The sequence below is a fragment of the Pogona vitticeps genome, chromosome 3, assembly GCF_051106095.1.
Source record: "Pogona vitticeps strain Pit_001003342236 chromosome 3, PviZW2.1, whole genome shotgun sequence".
NCBI lineage: Eukaryota > Metazoa > Chordata > Lepidosauria > Squamata > Agamidae > Pogona > Pogona vitticeps.
This window is the reverse complement of record NC_135785.1, coordinates 109,908,597-109,927,032: the sequence shown is the minus strand read 5'-3', so window position 1 is coordinate 109,927,032 and position 18,436 is coordinate 109,908,597. Positions and strand designations below refer to the sequence as shown.

At 41.2% G+C, this 18,436-nt stretch overlaps 1 protein-coding gene across 18 annotated transcripts in view; it reads left to right on the top strand.

Annotated features, from left to right (window-relative positions):
* Positions 1–18,436, top strand: part of ZMIZ1 (zinc finger MIZ-type containing 1) — a 458,362-nt gene that overhangs the window by 102,829 nt on the left and 337,097 nt on the right. Inside the window, exon 1 of one of the 18 annotated variants that reach the window (XM_078391051.1) lies at positions 1,607–1,660. The exons of the other annotated variants lie outside the window; for them this stretch is intronic. The gene's annotated coding sequence lies outside the window, so the exon portion shown is untranslated. Of the gene's footprint in view, positions 1–1,606; positions 1,661–18,436 lie in introns of those variants that run through there. 18 annotated transcript variants of the gene reach the window in all.

Sequence of the window (18,436 nt, the reverse complement as noted above, 5' to 3'; positions counted from 1 at the left end):
TTGTATAATTTTTTTCTATGTACAGGTGTACGGAGGAGGGTACAGTATGTACATGAGGGGGGTATTTGTATACCTAGATGTAATCCTTAAATATTAAAATTGTTAAATGTAGAGAGGGCTTGCTGTGTTGTTTCTAGAAAAGAAAAGAAAAATCCAGATCTTGGGAGGAGTATATGTGGAAATCCAGTTATGTTACTTGAATAAGTTGCCTTTCTACCAACAGACATCCTAGGCAACAGTAACCTCTTATGACAAAGGGGATGAAAAATATACTACAAACAATAGAGTCATGGTAATGACCAGAAAAATTACTGTAGTTATCACCTTCATGGCACAAAGTCTGCTTCATCTATCTTGATGTTGGGGCATTCACCACTCTGGTCCATGTGCTTATAATCTTGAGATTAGACCACTGTAATGCGCTCTATGTGGGACTACCTTTGAGATTGATATGGAAGCTTCAAATGGTGCAGAATGCGGCGGCCAGACTTCTTAGTGGGGTGAGAAAACACCAGCATATTTCTCCTACTCTGGCCACCTCCTACTCTGGCCCGTTCATTTCTACATTGATTTCAAAGTGTTAATGTTGACATATAAAGCCCTAAACGGTTTAGGACCTCGATATTCGGAAAAACGCCTTCTCCCACCTCGATCTACTCGTATGACTCGTTTGAGCCAGGAGAGGCGTTTGAGGAGCCTAACGCCGAGGGAGGCCCGGAAAGAAAAAGCAAGTAACTGGGCCTTCTTGGCAGTGGCCCCTGTTTGTGGAATGATCTCCCCTCCGAGATCCACCAAAGTGCTGGCTGGAGATACTCCAGCTGCAAGTTTTGACTAGTGACCTGGTGAGGATGGGAGCTGATATTTCTCTGCCTCCTCCCCTGATGATAATGGGTTGGGGGGGGGGAAGCTATAACCCGTCTAAGCAATAATCTGAGAACCTTATTTATTTTTATTTATTTATTTTTTGTATTTATACCCCGCCTATCTAGTCATTTCGGCCACTCTAGGCGGCTTGAAAGTGCATTAAAAATCTTGGTAAATCCTTAATAGACTACCATAGCTGGAACATACTATCAAACAGCAGAAGGACCCAGGCAGCCAAAAACCACACTAGCACACATAAGTGACTAGATGCCTCTCTCTCTCTCTCTCTCTCTCTCTCTCTCTCTCTCTCTCTCTCTCTGTGTGTGTGTGTGTGTGTGTGTGTGTGTGAGAGAGAGAGAGAGAGAGAGAGAGAGAGATCAGTGAGTCTCACAGTATTCTGTTCTGAGGAGACCGCAGCATGTGTTTTTCCATTAAAAACATTTCCCCAGAAAGGAGATTGTTTGATAATTCAAGATCAGTCCCATGAACTATAGAATACTGCAGCTGGCATGATTAAATCTTTACCTCCCCAAACCATTGGTCTTCAAATAACAACAAATAACTTCCATAATGGGTGGGAGGAAGTCCTCACCTCACACTTTGGCTAACATGAGCCAGTAGGACTTTAGCAGTGGTAGATTCTTCCTCTCCCCCCACCCCCATTTGCACACTACCCAGTTAGCATTACTCCATCCTTCTCAGAACTGAAAGATGTGTGAACTGGTTTGTAACACACATTCCTGCAAGGAGTTTCTTCTGCCCTCTTTGACTGAAGCCTGGCAGGAGACTTTTTGAGGTAAATTGTGCTGATAATCTGTCTGTCAGACACATAACCCAGCTAATGAATTACTGGAAAAATCCTTTGTTTACCCACTGTCACCATTGCTGGCAGTTAAAGATTTGCTAGAGTAATGCAAAGCTTGTAAAGCTCTGACACAGCCTTTAAGAGCTTAAAGTTTCCTTGCATGTCGGCTTCCTTAGGTACGTAGGCTGGGTTTCCCTTTTTCTTTCTTTCATAGTTTTGATGTAAGGGGTTTAAACTGTGCAAGCATGTTGAGAAGAAACGTTGACTTTCAGGTTCGAGCTGTAGATGTCATATATGAAAACTCTACCTCCTGAAAGCAAAGAAGGGTGTAGGAAAACTGCATAAAAGGACAAGGCGACAGAAAGTTGCTTGGTGTGCCAAGTGTACAATTTTAGGACTCAAGTAACCTTTCTTTCCTTCCCCCTCTCCTCTCTTAGTTTTCTTTCTCCATCCTGCCTTTCCATAGTAAGATGACTCACTGCAGCACAAGAAAGCTCTTCATGAGAGGTCACGGTATGTTGGCCACTATCCTTGTGATAGTTTATACTTCCATGAGGGAAATAGTATAGGTTTTGACTGCACATTGCTGCTAATTAACAAGGCTGATTGTGTTCTTGGGCACACATTTTGTTGCACAATTGGGCACATACTCAGGAACATAACTGGCATCTCACAGCATTTGGCAACCAAATCTTACACAAATTCCCTCATGTAAGCATAAATCTGCAATAGAATTCTAGCTATAATTTTCAAATTTTGCTCCCTTCTGAGCAAATTATGTTGTGGGGTGTGTGGAATAAACCCCACTTCATTTTGGAGGATTCTGGGGACAAACAATATAGGAAACTGCTAAAGTCAGAAACTAGATCCATCTAACCATCGAGCTCAGTTGCCATATTGATCCAGTTTTTAGACATGCCAACCAGGTAGCTTCTTGGCTGGCCTGGATTCTAAGCTTTCATTTTTTTAAAAAAAAAGTCTCTAGCCCTTGTAGAACTTGAGTTAAGGCAAAACATGTAGTTGCTGTTTTGATCAATAGTTTTCCAAATGAAAAAAAAATCAATTTGATTTTTCTTCACCCTGCCATGAATGCTGGCTGGGGAATTATGGAAGCTATAATCAAAAATATAGTTCTAATACTATGCACATTAGTGCATTTTCTTCTTTGGTAAGGTGTAGGACTCAGTTGACCCTTGCAGTGTCTTCCGGTTTTACAGCCTCTGATTCTTTGACATTTTGATCTTCCAGAAACATCAAGTTCTATTTTATCTTTTACAGTCTTTTGAAAGTTTCAATACTTGTAGTTCTGATTAAAGGAAGTGTTGACATAAAACAAGATGGAGGTAGAGGAAGAATACGAATCATGACCAAACATAGTTAAGTTAGGAGTTTCTGCTTGTTAGTATGGAGATTATTGCGAATCTCAAGCTTCTGCTGGAAATATGGTTCTTTAAAGTACTTGCTTAAATATTTATCCTACTAAATTCAATTATTCTTAGTTAGGTATCCTTCAGTCTCAAAAGACTATGGTAACATGCTCTGTATGGAGGACTTGGAACAGCATCTAGTGTGGCTGAGAAGGCCAATTCGAGAGTGACAATCCTTTCCACACTGAAGACAAATGCAATCTATCCCCTCTCCAGCTCCCTGATTTTGTTGCTTTCATGACTGCCTCTTTGGCTCAGCCTGCTGGACAAGGATCTCTTCAAATTGGGAGAGGCCGAGATGCAACGCCTGCCTCCAGGTTGAACGCTCAGATGTCAGGGTTTTCCATCTGTTGAGGTCCATTCCTAAGGCCTTCAGATCCCGCTTGCAGATGTCCTTGTATTGCAGTTTTGGTCTCCCTCTGGGGCGATTTCCCTGCACTCATTCTCCATACAGGAGAGCTCGTTCTAGGACTACTCTATTTGGAACTTGTCCTGCCAGGTGATACCAAAAATGCGTCGGAGACAACGCATATGGAAGGGGTTCAGCTTCCTCTCCTGTCATACACAAAGGGTCCAGGACTCACTGCAGTACAGGAGTGTGCTCAGGACACAGGCTCGACCTGGATCTTGGTATATGTCATCAGCTTCTTATTGAGCCATACTCTCTTTGTGAGCCTAGAGAACATGGTAGCTGCTTTGCCAATCCAGCTTGACATCTAGGGAGAGAGTGTCAGAGATCATTGAGTCAAGGTACACAAAGTCATGAACAACCTCCAATTCTTGCATGGAGATAGTAATAGAGGGAAGTGAGTCCACACCCTGGCCCATGACTTGTGTTTTCTTCAGGCTGATTGTTAGTCCAAAGTCTTGGCAGGCCTTGCTAAAATGATTCATGAGTTGTTGGTGGTCTTCAGCAGAGTGGGCACAATAGCTGCATCATCTACGAAGAGGAAGTCTCGCATGCATTTCAGTTGGACTTTGATCCTCGCTCTCAATCTAGAGAGATTAAAGAGCTTTCTGTCTGATCTAGTCCATAGATAGAAACCTGTTGCAGTTCCAAAGGCGTGCTTCAGCATGATAGCAAAAAAGATCCCAAAAAGGGTTGGTGTGAAGACACAGCCCTGTTTCACTCCACTTTGAATGTCAAAGGGATCTGATGTTGAGCCATCAAAAACTACAGTGCCTTTCATTCCCTCATGAAAGGACCTCATGATGTTAAGGAGTCGAGGTGGACATCCAATCTTGGGAAGTATTTTAAAAAGGCCCTCCCTGCTAACCAAATCAAAGGCCTCTGAGAGATCTATGAAGGCCACAAAGAGTGGCTGTTGTTGTTCCCTACATTTCTCCTGCAACTGTCTGAGGGAGAATACCATGTCGGTGGTGGATCTCTTAGCTCAAAATCCACACTGTGATTCTGGATAGACACTGTCTGCAAGCACCTGGAGCTTCTTCAGCACAACACGGGCAAGCAGCTTTCCTACAACGCTGAGAAGAGAGATGCCAGTAAAGTAACCTAGTGCGGTGTCGTGGATAGAGTGGTGGACTAGAACTCGGGAGGCCTGGATTTGAATCCCATTCAGCAATGAATGCAGAGGAGAGGTTGGTAGCACTGGTGAAAGCCTCATCTTAAACATATCACTTCACTTGAAAGCCCTGTTAGGATTGCTATAATTTGATTCTGACTTGATGGCATCTCTCAAACATGCATCAGTAAACATACATAAGATGTTGATGGCAGTGTTCCTTTCTTGGACTCCAACTCCAGGCATCCTCAAGCCAACATGGTCAGTAACTATTACGAATGCAGCATTTTGGACAGTGTAGTCCAAAAGTTCTTCCATGACTACAAGAAGATCCTACTTTACTCTCCAGATAAGTGAAGCTTGAGACCACCAAGTTGAACTTTTTCACAAATCTTACGCGATTGATCTGGGGCTGGTCACAGTGACAGGCTCCCAGTAGCATATCCTGTGACCAATTTGCGGCCTTTTTAAAACACAAAGTGGAGGCCATCTCCTGGGACCTGGACCTCTGCTCTTTATCAGTAGTTTGAGCTGAGACATTCTCTGCACCGTCTTGCCTAGTAACTCGAACACAGTTTCAGCCTGTGAAGTCAGCTGAGGTTGACAGGGTGCTTTATCGCTGTAGGGCTACCACCTCTTATCTAGATCCTTGCCTGGCCTGGCTCTTGAAAGCGGCCAGACCGTTAACAACAGAGTGGGCAGCGGCTATTATTAATGGGTCTCTTCTTGAGGGCAGGATTCTCCCTGCCCTCAAGAAGATGTTCATGAAGGCGATTCAGAAAAAGCCCAACGTGGTGGCTGACGATGTTAGCAACTATGACGAATGTTCCTTTCATTAGCAAGGTGGTCGAGAGAGTGGTGGCTGATTAGCTTCACGTGCTTCTGGGGGAAACCAACACCCTCAATCCATTCCAGTTCCATGGTTCAAGCCATGTCACGGCACAGAGACAGCATTGGTTGCCCTCCAAGATGACCTTTTGAGGGAGGCTGATAAAGGCAAAACATCCTTGTTCATCCTCGTCAACCTATCAGTGGCCTTTAATACCATTGACCATGGTATCCTGCTGGGGAAGCTCTCCCGGTTGGGGATTGGAGCTCCGGTCTTTCCTAGAGGACCATCCCCAACGAGTTCATCTTGGGGAGGTGTTGTCGGCTCCACAGACTCTCAGTTGTGGAGTCCTACAGAGGTCAGTCATCTCCCCAATGTTATTTAACATCTATATGAGGCCTCTGGAGGAGGTAATCAGGAGTTTTGGAGCTTTGTGTCACTAATATGCGGATGACACCCAGCTGTCTCTCCTTCCACCCTTCTGCTCAGGATGCTGTCCCATCCCTTAAGCACTGTTTGGATGCCATGCTGGGATGTATGAGGGATAATAGACTGAGGATGAACCCATGCAAGACAGAAATACTGTGGGTGGGGGTCCCTAGTATTTGCAGTCTGGTGCCTCCCTCTCTTTCGGGCGGCTACTCCTTCTGTGAAGGATGAGGTGTGCAGCTTGGACATATTCTTGGACCCAACACTGTCAATAGAATCCCAGATAGCATCTGTGGTCCACTCCGCCCATTTCCGTCTGAGGCAGATTGCCCAGTTGCATCCCTACCTTGACACCGTATCTCTCACTGATCTAGTTCATGCATTGGTAGTCTCGAGATTGGACTACTGCAATGGTCTCTATGTAGGTCTGCCCTTGGGGCTGTTACAGAGACTCTAATGGGTCCAGAACTCAGTGGTCAGATTGTTGAGTGGGGTCAGGAAATACCAACACATTTTCCCCACCTTGGCCACCTTGCACTGGTTACCAGCTTCAAAGTGATGGTATTAACCTATAAGGTCCTAAACAGTTTAGGACCTTGGTATCTGGCAGAGCGCCTCCTTCCGATTAGATCTGCTCATCCTGTAAAATCATCATAGGCAGGGCAGTTGAGAGTTCTGACCCTGAGAGAGGCCCGAAAAGCGACTACCAGAAACCAAGCCTTCCTGGCGGTTGCCCCACAACCAGTCTCCCGGCCAAAATCCACCTGGCTCCCTCATTCGGAAACTTCAAAAAAAAAAAAAAACTATTAAAAACATGGCTATTCAGACAGGCCTTCTTGGATCTTTAAAACAACATGATTCAGGGATGCTTCAATAATTTAACATCCAACCTTCCTCCATGTTTCCATTTTAATTTTATTTTATTATGTTTTTACTGTATATTTTTACTGTTATTCATTTTGCATTTTTGATATTTTATTTTGGCCTGTTGTTTATTTATATCCTTGTCACTGTGTTACTGTTATTGTTTATTTTGTTGTAAACCACCCAGAGGGGCCTTGGCTGCCGGATGGGCAGTATAAAAATCAAATAAGTAAGTAAGTAAGTAAGTAAGTAAGTAAGTAAGTAAGTAAGTAAGTAAGTAAGTAAGTAAGTAAGTAAGTAAGTAAGTAAGTAAGTAAGTAAGTAAGTAAGTAAGTGCTGTGTGCCAGGTATGTATGGTGATTTAGATGTAAAACTGTGGATTGTATGTGTTTGTGGGAGAGAGTATGTGGACGTGAGACAACTGCACATGCGGCACAAGTCATGTGGGCCTTCCTCTCTGTCCTAACTGAGTGGTGGCTGAGCATGCAAGACTCCTGATTGGCCTAACTGAAATAACTCTGGTGAGTATACGAGGGTATACTCTAAAGTGTGCTCATGGCTCCCACCTTAGTGCAGGTTCGTGTCAACGAGACCAGGAAAACCTTGTACTGTACTGTAAATCCATTGGACTGATGTTTTAATCTCTACAGTTGTGGGACTCCTGTGGTTCCCCTGATATTTAAGTACATCTCCTGTTAATTTTAACTTTTGGGCATGCTCTCTGAGGCTGATACGAGTTACAGTCAGACAACACATGAAGTGTTCCTAAACCTTGAGTCCTGAACCCAGAGCTTATTTTGTGTCACTGCTTGGCCCCAGCAAATCCCAGCAGCGATTGAGGGGTGATCAGCTGGAAGGCTGTACTGAGGAAATGGCTTCATTTTTGCTGCGAAGTTGTGGGTTGGAGTGCATAACCCTCCCGACAACCAATTTTTTTCCACCCTGACAGGCAGAGTACTCTCCTGTTGATACTGTGTAAACAGTTCTCATATCTACATACAGTACTTAGGGTGAAGGAATAAAGGGTTTCCATGTCCAAAGGCTTGGATTTCGGGTAGACCAGAAACCTGGACCCTTCTCTCTGTTATGAAACAAACACAGAGCATAAATTAGCCTCTGTCTGAGATTGTTGCCTTTTTTGTGTGTGTGCAAGTTTCTCATTGACTAACTAGGAAATAAAGAATAAGAATCTCTTACGAAACCTTTCCAGCAAGAGGAGGCGGAGACGGTAGTGACTTGCAAGTAAGAGTCTGCAGGCACAGCTTGTGTACATATTTGTTGAAAGCTGGTTGGCAAATGGAGTTGCCTTTCAACTGTGTTCTTTCACCTATCAACGGAGCACAATTCTCAAGTACTTAATGTTCTGCAGATTGCATAAGCGCTGCTCTGGAAATATTTGGACAAGCTGAAAGCTCTTGTTTTCCTACTACTTTGTTTTGCTACTGCCTTAGGCTGAATCCCGTGAACTAGAGGGCCGAGATACTGGTGTTGCGAAATGAATGCCATCATAAGGTTTATATATAACACTTGGAGAGAGAATGCCCCCTCCCAGTCTGGTGTGCATCCGACACGTTGTCATCAAGACAAGAGTAGTGGTGTCCCTCACGGAGCTGGGCTGTTGAAAGTCTTCACCTCATAAAAATCTCCAGCAGTTTTTCATTGGTTTGGCAGCCCTGTGTTATGTGCTGTATGCAGCCCAGGCACCAAGCTGTTCTAGAAAACTGATTCCAAGACTTTAAGGTTTCCTATGGAACATTAGGGTACTCTTTAAAAATGCAAACATCCCGTGAGATTATGTGGGAAATCCTTTGAATGTGAACCAAGAACATCTCTTACTCTTGTCTGTGTAAACATTTCCAAAACACCAACTGGTGTCTGTGGTATAGACAGTGCTTTTCAATGCAGGGATACCATTTAGCTGTTGAACTAATAGCCGTGGATAGGGTGGTGATTTCTTTTTACTCACCTGCTCAAACCTTTCTGTGCCAATGGCCCTTATCATAGAGCTTGTGGATATTACAAGATCCATAACTGAACAATGTGAAGTGTGGCTCAGCCCTTCCTTTTACTTGCTCCAGATCTCGCATCAACCAGTCTCACTGAGTTATCCTGAGTTTTAGTATCTACTCATAGGAGCTTTTCAGTTCTTAAGATCCTCAGGAGATCAGTGCCCTGACAGGCACATCTGGTGAAGGTGGAAGAAAGTCTTCTTAGCAGCTGTTCCCAGCTTGTGGAAGGCACTCTCATGAAAAAGTAGCTTAACTCCCTTTTTTCCTTCAGGAGATGAGTAAAGACCTTCCTTTTTAGATAGGCTTGTAACTACAGAATTGGGCAACAAGCATCTTTTGATTTGGGGATCTTGTTGTTTTATTGTTGTTGTCTGGAAAACAACTATTGTTTTTTATTTAAAACTAATTGTTTTAATACTGTGATATGTTTACTTGTTTTTAAGATAATGCTATTGTATTTTTAGTTTCTTTATTTTTTACAGGGAGAAAGGCGCCATAAAAAGGAAATAAAACAAAACAAACAAACAAACAAACAAACAAATAAATAATACAAAGTTATGAGAGAAGGGGTCTGACGCCGAGAGAGGCCCGGAAGGAAAAAACAAGAAACCGGGCCTTCTCGGCAGTGGCTCCTCGGCTGTGGAATGCCCTCCCAACAGAAATTTGGCTGGCACCCTCGCTGGGTGTTTTTAAAAGCCAGTTAAAAACTTGGTTATTCAAGAAGGCCTTCCCTCCAGTCAATTAAGTCTTTCTCTCTCCTTTTTTCTTTGCTATTCCATCTTGGTAATCTTCTCTTTAAATTAATTGTTTTAAATTGAAATTTGTAGTTTTATGAATTTATATATTTTTGTACTGCTTTGTTTTATTTTGTAAGCCGCCCCAAGTAGACATGGTCTAGAGGGGCGGGGTAAAAATCAAATCAAATCAAATCAAATCAAATCAAATCAAATAAATAAATAAATAAATAAATAAATAAATAAATAAAATTAATGTCTACGTTCCCCCACATTTTTCTGTTCCATCCATTGAAAATATGAATCCTAATAATTTGCTTTTTTAAAAATTCCCCAAACTTAATATATATGTTGATACTGAAAGGATCATCTTTCAACTTTTCAATCAGTTTGGTTACATTTTGTTGCATCCCTGCCATTTGAAATATACCTTTATGTGAGATGCAGGACAATCAGACCTGTTTAAAGTATTCTAAGTAAAGTATATATTTCATAACAACACATATTGATACTCATTTGATGAGTATGAAGCTACTTCCTAATATGGAATCTTCTGTGTACAGAGTTGATGTTTGCTTTGAGTTCAGATCAGTTCAACATGCATACATACATACAAAATAAATAAAAATCCCATTTTAATTTATTTGTATATACAGTGGTGCCTTGCTTAACGGGCGCTCCGTTTAGCAACGAAACCGCATAGCGACGAAGATTTTGCGATCGCAAAAGCGATCGCATTGCGATGTTTTAAATGGGTATTTCTTTGCTTTGTGATGATCGGGTCCCTGTTTCGCTTACCAATCATCGCAAAGCGACGATTTTAAAACAGCTGATTGGCGGTTCCAAAATGGCCACCGGGTAAAAAAATGGCCGCCCGCTGTGTTTAGGGACGGATTTCTCGCTTAAGAGGCAGTGAAAATGGCCGCCGTATGGAGGATCTTCACTTTAAGGTCAGTTTTTTGCCCGTAGGACGCATTAAACAGGTTTTAATGTGTTTCTATGGGCTTTTAAAAATCGCATAGCGACAAAATCGCTTAGCAGAGATTTTTGCTGCATGGATTAATGTCGCTAGGCGAGGCACCACTGTATATGTCAACTGGACACATAGCTGTTTTATTGATCACTGCAAGACTTCAGATCATTTATGCATACTTTAATTTCCTTTCAGTTTTTTAACTAATTATTTGTTTTATAAGGGAACCCTCTGTCATATTCTCATATCTGCTCACTTGACTGAGAAGCTGCTATACAGATACTTCATTACAAACATTTTTTAAATCCAGTAATGTAACATCTACTGGGTCACCCCATCCATGTACCTATTGATATCGTCAAAGAATTCTGAAATGTTTGACAAAACAGGACTTCGCTTGAAAGAGGCCATGCTGATTCTTCTTGAGCAAGACTTGTTCTTCCATTTGTTTAGCAAATCTGGCTTTAATAAAGGTTTCCACTAATTTATGTTGAATAGCCATCTACCTAACTGATTTATAATATATTCACTTCAAGATTTCCTTTTATTTTGACTTCTCTCCAACCCTCCATTAAGAAGGCTGATTTTAGTGACAAGTTCCATATTATTGTCACCAAGTACCTCATCTGAGGTTGTAAAGAACTCTTGAATATTAATCGGTGCCATCTAGTTTTCTTTTTTCTTTTCTTTTTCAGGGTTTTTGTTAGAAGTTTTCTATTTGATGAGATTGTAACCCGCCCAGAATAGTACTACGACACTAATGGGAATGGGATACAAATTGAATGAATGAATGAATGAATGAATGAATGAATAAATTAATTAATAAATTAATTAATAAATAAATATCTGTCATCTAGACCCAGTACCTTTTTAACCCATCAAATAGTCCTAGAATTTACATTTATGAGAATTTGGCTGACATCTCTCACAGTGCAAGCCACCACAAAGAAGAGTTTCAACTCTTCTGTAATCTCTGTAGACTCCTTTTCCTCTGTCAGCATTTTTTCCCACACCTTAGTCCAACTGCGTTCTGTTTCCCTGACTGCTTTCTTTCATTTAGATTTGTCGTTATATTTCTGATGTTAAGCTTGTTGTTGTTACCCCGATCTTTACTTCTTCATAGACACTCTGAAAAGCACCAGACAGTCCTCTAGATATTCTGTCCCCTGAAAATATATGCCAGTCTTTATCATTTTTATAGGGATGTTCTCCTTATTAAGTGCACTGTGACTTAGTTGTGCAACAGACTGGGATGTTCCAGCAGCACAGTGGACATTTTGCTCCATCGCAAATCTCTGTTTCTTGGCAATAGATGATAAGCTCGATATTTAATGTGCAACTATGGAATTAATTTTCTCTTGTTCTGTTATTCTGCCACAATTCTTAGTCTTCTTTCTGTAAGGAAAAAGAGGCTAATTTCTCTTTGCTGTGACAAGAAACTCAGTTGCACAACTACTCTAATAAGCTATTGATTATTGCCTCCAACAGCTTCACTACTACATGATATGTGCTTATCTATTTCAAATGAAAGAGCTGTGCAAGAGAGACAAACACTACCCTTCCTTTGTTAAGATGGCAATGGATCTTTGAAATGAGACCATCCAGTTGCAGCCTGTGCAGAATAAAGTGATTGATCATATTGGACTTAATGTTGTCAGGTCGTCCCCTGTTGAAAATGAACTGTGTTCCATAGCTGAAAAAGCCTTTAAGCACGCTGTTAGAATTTGAGGTTGGTGGTGATGGAGAAATTAATAATGTGCATAGTTTTCCTACTTGATTTATATTTTGTGGCTTTTTCTGGGTGATGAATCTGACCCTAATCTTGGTGTTAGGAGGCCCATAGCAGGCACATCAAAGCTGTATATATGTGTATGTAGTTAAGGTTTAAAGTCTCTGTATTTGCATAGAGTGATGATATATTTTGCCTCAAAATGGCCAAAACCAGGGTGGGAAATGACATCTGAATCTTCACTGTGCTGGTGGCTTCATTCTTCCTCAGAGCAATAGGAGCTTGTTTGATGGGTGTACTTTTGTGCTTCCTCTTATTGCAATAATGAAGGGTATAGATATTTCTTTTTTCCTTCTTTGTTATGAGTTGTGAACCTCCTTTATTTTGTCTGAATGCAAATCTATTTAGTCATGGCAAAGCAAAGTAGCCCAATAACTTATTATTTCACTTCTGGTGGTGGGATATGAGATTCCCACCCCCGTATTTGACAACTAGGTCCTCAGCTATTGTGTTATATTTAACCTAATCAATGTTGTTGCAGAGTTTCCCCCATCATAATCAGTTTTGTTGCACAAATCCCATTGATTTTTTTCTTCACAGCCCTGAAGAGGAAGGGGGAGGTTAGGCTGGATTGATGAATTACATCAAGACCTCAGGACAGACTCATTTTGTAGTTTCTTGAAAGAACCAGGCCCTTGTCCTCTTTCTGCTCTCCCATCCAGGGTATGCAAGCTGTGTTCTTGCTGGAACAAGCATCTGTTCCTGGTGGAAGTAAAACTATATCCACGAGGGAATATGAGCTATCAGAGAGAGAGAGACAGAGAAAACAAGTGCATACAAGAGAGATGCTACTGGATTTAGAGAATATTCCTGCTGAGGTCAGCAGTGGCTTGTCAGGCAGGGCATGAACTTGGTCAGGCTGGAACCTTTTTACCAAAGAGAACCAAATTCTCAGTGGTAATGGCAGTCAGCATGAAGCCCTTGTGTGACCGCCCTGACAGTCTGCCCTTAATGTTTACATTCTGAGGAATGGAAGTCAGAATAATTGGTATGGCTACATGCTGACTTTGATTTTTTTCCCCCCTCCTTTCTGTCATTTTACAGCTGGGTTTTTACATTCCTGTACCAACTGCTGAAGCTACAGAGGAAAGTCTCAGTTGTATCTTCAGTGTATAGGAGGCTGTTTGCTTGTTAGGATAATTGTGTAGCTATTTTTAAAACATCTCCCCAAACACACCCCATGACCTCTGCCCATACAGTACTTGTAACCAAGGTTTCATTCTTAGCTCACTCAAGATTTCGTTTCTAGCTTGTTCTCTGTGCTTGGTAAATGGACAACTGTAAATTTGGCTCTATTTGGGATTTTAATACAAAAACGCAGATATATACCCGTATAATGCTCACTAAAGGTTAGACATGTTGCTATGTTGGGCAAATGTCCTAGTAAGTATGTGCACCATATAAATGTATCTGCTGTACAAGATGCTCTGTGAACCCAGTGACATTAAAACAGTGTGTGGTTTAAAAACAGGAGAGGTGTCATTGTGACCTGAAAATTTAATTTTACAAGATCTGTCACTCATGGAAGGGATTTCCTGATTTGTCATTTTGGCTGGGAAAGAGAACTTGTGATTATGTGGCCTGAAATTATCCCTGGCGCAGTCCTGATAAAACTGGCTGTGTGATGGAGGAAGGGGTACAGCAGGTCCGAATGGGGTTTGTCATCTCACCTGTAATGGCAGTTTTCAAATTGCTAGATTACTCTGCTCAACATATGTAAAGATTGGGGTTAGGGAGGATGGATTCCACAGGTGAAAGAGCAGGCGGCATCCTTGTCTGGATGCTATGTGTTGCTTTGCTCTCCCGTAGCTCTATTAAAGCACGTCAAATTGGCAAACATAATGCAACCTTCTCTCAGTGTCCCATTTTGACAGCCTTTGTTCAAATGGGTTTCACTACTTGTAGTGGATCTTTTTATCTTGTTTCAGAGGGGAATCTGATTGTAGCAAACATACTGCCTCCACACCTATCCCTTCTCCTCCCTACTGCTTTGCTTGTCTAAACATCTCAAAATTTAGTACAATAACTGTGGGGACTGCAATGTAGATCCTGACAGGAGTGCAGTTGCAGCTGGTGGTGATTGTTTACTATGTGCCATCAATCATCTACACAGCAGGTTTCTTAGCTTCTGGCTGCAAGTGAGTCGTGTATATGTGCATGTGTGCACACATGCTTAAATGCATAGTGGACAATAATAATGTTCATTGACAACCCTCACATAACTTTCTTTTTTAACAATAGGAGAGCTTCCTACTGCTGAGATCTGTTTGGATTATACTGCAATCACAGCATACTGGAACTAGAATTTCTTAAGTACAAATAGTTATCTCTGAAAAAATGGCTTAAACTACAGTATCCTAATTTTGGAGATGACTTTTCAAAACTGTCATAAAAGTAGAGTTTCTTATATGTAATATGTTTTGGAGCATGTTGCAGAGCAGGGAACTCCCCTTGCAGAGTTCAAACCATTTGCCTGTGATGTTTTGTTTGTTGTCTTCAGCAGAACGTAGGATGTTTTGATTTAACCAGAAGATATACCTGAAGAAATGTGGGTTTTTCTTTTCAAATAACTCATATTTGAAATCAATTCCATAGTGACAGAAGTGCGTGGAGTTCACAAAAGCAATTATAGAGTTCACAAAAGTGATTAAAGTGCTATCAGAATAGCAGATTAATTTAGAATTTAGACTAGGAAAGGTTGCATTCACATTGTTGATACATGGTGTTCTTTACTGGAAGATCTAAGTGGCAAATCATGGTTTAGAGTTGTTCATGTGTTTGTTTTTTCAGTGATGCAGCATCCTCTGGAAGTGGAATTACAGCTATAACATGGTTTCAGGTATCTGTGAAGATTCTCAGCCATCCAGCTGAGTCATGGCAACTGGACTTCTTACTAGTTGAAACATTTCACTACTCATCCAAGTAGCTTCTTCACTCTGAGGAGAGTTGGTTGGAGGCCCCTAATATATCCTCTACATTGGTTTCATTTCCCCCTAATCTGAATAGGCTCCTTAGATGGACAAAGGACTGGGGTGAGTGAAAATCCCACTTTTGCAGTCCTTCTCCACCCATTGTCATGGGTTGTTAACAGTGGTTTTTCTGGTGGGTGTGGTCCTAATTTTTCTAGGGACAGATGAAACCAACGTGGAGGATGTATCAGGGCTCTCCTACCAACTCTCCTCATACTGAAGACACTACTTGGACGAGTAGCAAAACATTTCAACCTATGAAGAAAGAAGTCCAGTTGTCTAATAAGAAAGAAGCCCAGTTAACATGACTCAACTTCCAGATGGTTTTATGTAGTTTACCCAATCATAAATACCACAAATCATATTTTGCAAAACCATTTCAAATAATGGCTTCCAATTCCGGTTTGTCAGCAAACACATGGACCATAGTTTCTCAGTTCAATCATGCCAGAACACTGTTAAGACAACATGCCAAATCTTTACCATACTTTGGTGTGATGTCTAAATAAAGCCATTACAATTTTGATACAATTATTTGGGAAGTTCTTGGGAAATGTCCCAGAGACCTGCCACTTTATAAAAGCCCAAATGCATAAAGCGATTCTTTCTCAACTTTAGATCTACAGCTGCTTTTGGACAATACCTACTATCATCCCTGATTTGACTGGGGATGATGGGCATTGTTCCACTGACAACCTCTGATGACATAAGGTTGGATACTAGTGGTCTAGGGGCTATTGCCTGCTCACATGTCGTAAGTACTTGCTCCTTTTGATTGTGTCTTCTATATGCTGAATACAAATGGTAGCTATTCCCAGCAGCTTCTTCCATATAGGTCAACATCAAAATGTGTTTCCATATAGAAACTTATTCCATACAAAGATAATATTTTGCTTAAAAGTCTTATGGAACCTGGATGTATCTAGTCTTTAAGAGTGAGCATGATATTAATTTCACGTGCATACTTGTATTTGTTTTCATTTTCTGTGTTGTTTCCAATGAGGTTGATGTTAAGGCTCAGAAAGGTTCACATGGGCAAAAATGTCAGCAAGGAGGGGAGGGAAAGCTGCATAATGGAATATTAGTGTAAGTTGTATGTATGCTGTGCATGAATTCAACTCAGTCTGTTTGCCTATGTATATTAACATAATAAATAAGTTTAGGGTTGCCCCTTCCATGGGCAGCCATGACATCCACACATTCAGAGAATTAAAGGTTGATGACAGTGTGTTAAATTTATTCAGTCTCCCAACAGGGCTAGGCAAAACCTGGTGAGCATCTGTTGCTCTGAGTGATCTGGTCTCCATCAATAAGGGGGCCCCATGGATAAGGTCTCAGCATTACAGGGATACGTTACGCACATGTGCAAGGAGGTAGACATATGTCACTCCCATGCACACACACACGTGTGAACTCCTGCAATATAAAGCTCCTCCCTCCATAAATGGTACCAAGGTATGAGAGAAATGATGACGTGTAAGACATTAAAAGAAAAAAGCTGCACAGAAAAGGAGGTTATACATGTCTGCCTTCTTCCTCCTGCCCCCAAACCCACAGCATTTAGCACCTAAGTTACTGCTGAATTTGCATTCTTTTAACATTTTCTTTCTTTATTCCACTCTTCCCCCCCCCCTTTTTTTTTTCCTGGCAAGTGAATGCATAATGCTACCAAGAAAGGCTTGATGGAGGATTATTGGTCATACATAGGAACCCTCAGTATCATTAGTCTTGTAAAGAGGCAGCAAGCTGCTTCTTGCTGAGGCTAGTGGGCAGAATAAAAAGGCGGCCTCACATGGTGGCCCTTTCTCTCCATCTGCTCTATATCGCGTTCCATACAAATTAGATTTGGCAATGAACCCTGCTATCAATGGGAGTGTTAGATACCAGATCTGTGATTATGCTTTCCAGGGCTGCCCTGGTTTATAAGAGTGAGACCAGGAACCAAGCAATCAATGGTTGAAGGTGCTCAGTGGGTGGAAAGCAAGCAGAGACAAAGGTGGTTATTTTTGAAATGCTTTGAAGGTAATTCTGAATTTGAAAACAATTGTTCTTTAAATGGTAATTAGAAAAGCCTTGTTCTGTACATTGGTTGGATGTGTAGATTCCAAACAAACCATGCCAGGAAGTTTTGCTGGGTGTCAGTCTTATTTTATGCACACACGGAGCAGGGGGAGAGAATATGAACAAACCTGCTATTTCTCAAGTCTGTCAGAAACTGTGCAGGTGGTAATATATACTTAGAAACTACCACTGAATTGTTGGATAATTTCTCTCTGCTCTGTGTGTGCACACCAAAGCTCAGTTTAATTTCAAATGGCTATAGAAGCTAAAGGCATAATTTTGATTGCTCTCTATGACATCATACCCGATTAACCAATGGCATCAAGAGAGGTGTGGCGGGCAGAAGTGTGTTGCAAGTTAGGGAGACAATTACAAGAGTGAATAGGATAAGGGACAATGAGAAAAAAGCCCAAAAGAACACAAACGAAGTCAGTCACAGCAATAAATATGCCAACTAATATTCAGTAAATGTACAGTTTTGAAGCAAGCCTATGGTTTCCTTAATATGCATTAATTTGTTTAAGTAAAATGCATTTAATTGCTTTGTTTGTTATAGGCAGGGAATCATTCCAAGTGGTAGGATTTATACCTGCTCTTTTAAAATGCTTTTAGATAAACATAGTTATTATTTGCTTCTCTACTTGTAAAGCCCTTTGTATTCACTGGTAAGGAGGCCTTGCAGGGTTTTATTCTTGCCCTTCTTGCTACCCAGGAGGGATGAAAGTATAATGCAATTCTTTTTAATTTTCCTCACTGAAGCCATTAAAATCTGTGATCTAAATTGCCTCTATTGTGGCATTAAATAAAAAAAATATACACAATATGTAATATATTCTGTACTGAGAACTTCATCAAAATTTGTACAGAGCTGGAAGGCTGCAGCTAATTTACATATTCTAGTTACCATTTTAATTTGGGTAATTATTATTTTGCTCTGGCTAGGAGTGCTGTGCTTGAAGCACCAGTGTTCTTGTTCTAAAACTGTGTCCACTAATGTAGGGAGAAAATGTCTAGGACGTGTCCTTGAGCAGCCCTCAGCAGCACATCTTAGAAGCCATGAGGATTGGAAACTGCAGTATACTGGGATTTGTCTTCTTTTTCCATCACTCCCACCCCACCCTGGTCCATTTGCAGAAATTCCTATTGTACTTTGATATGAA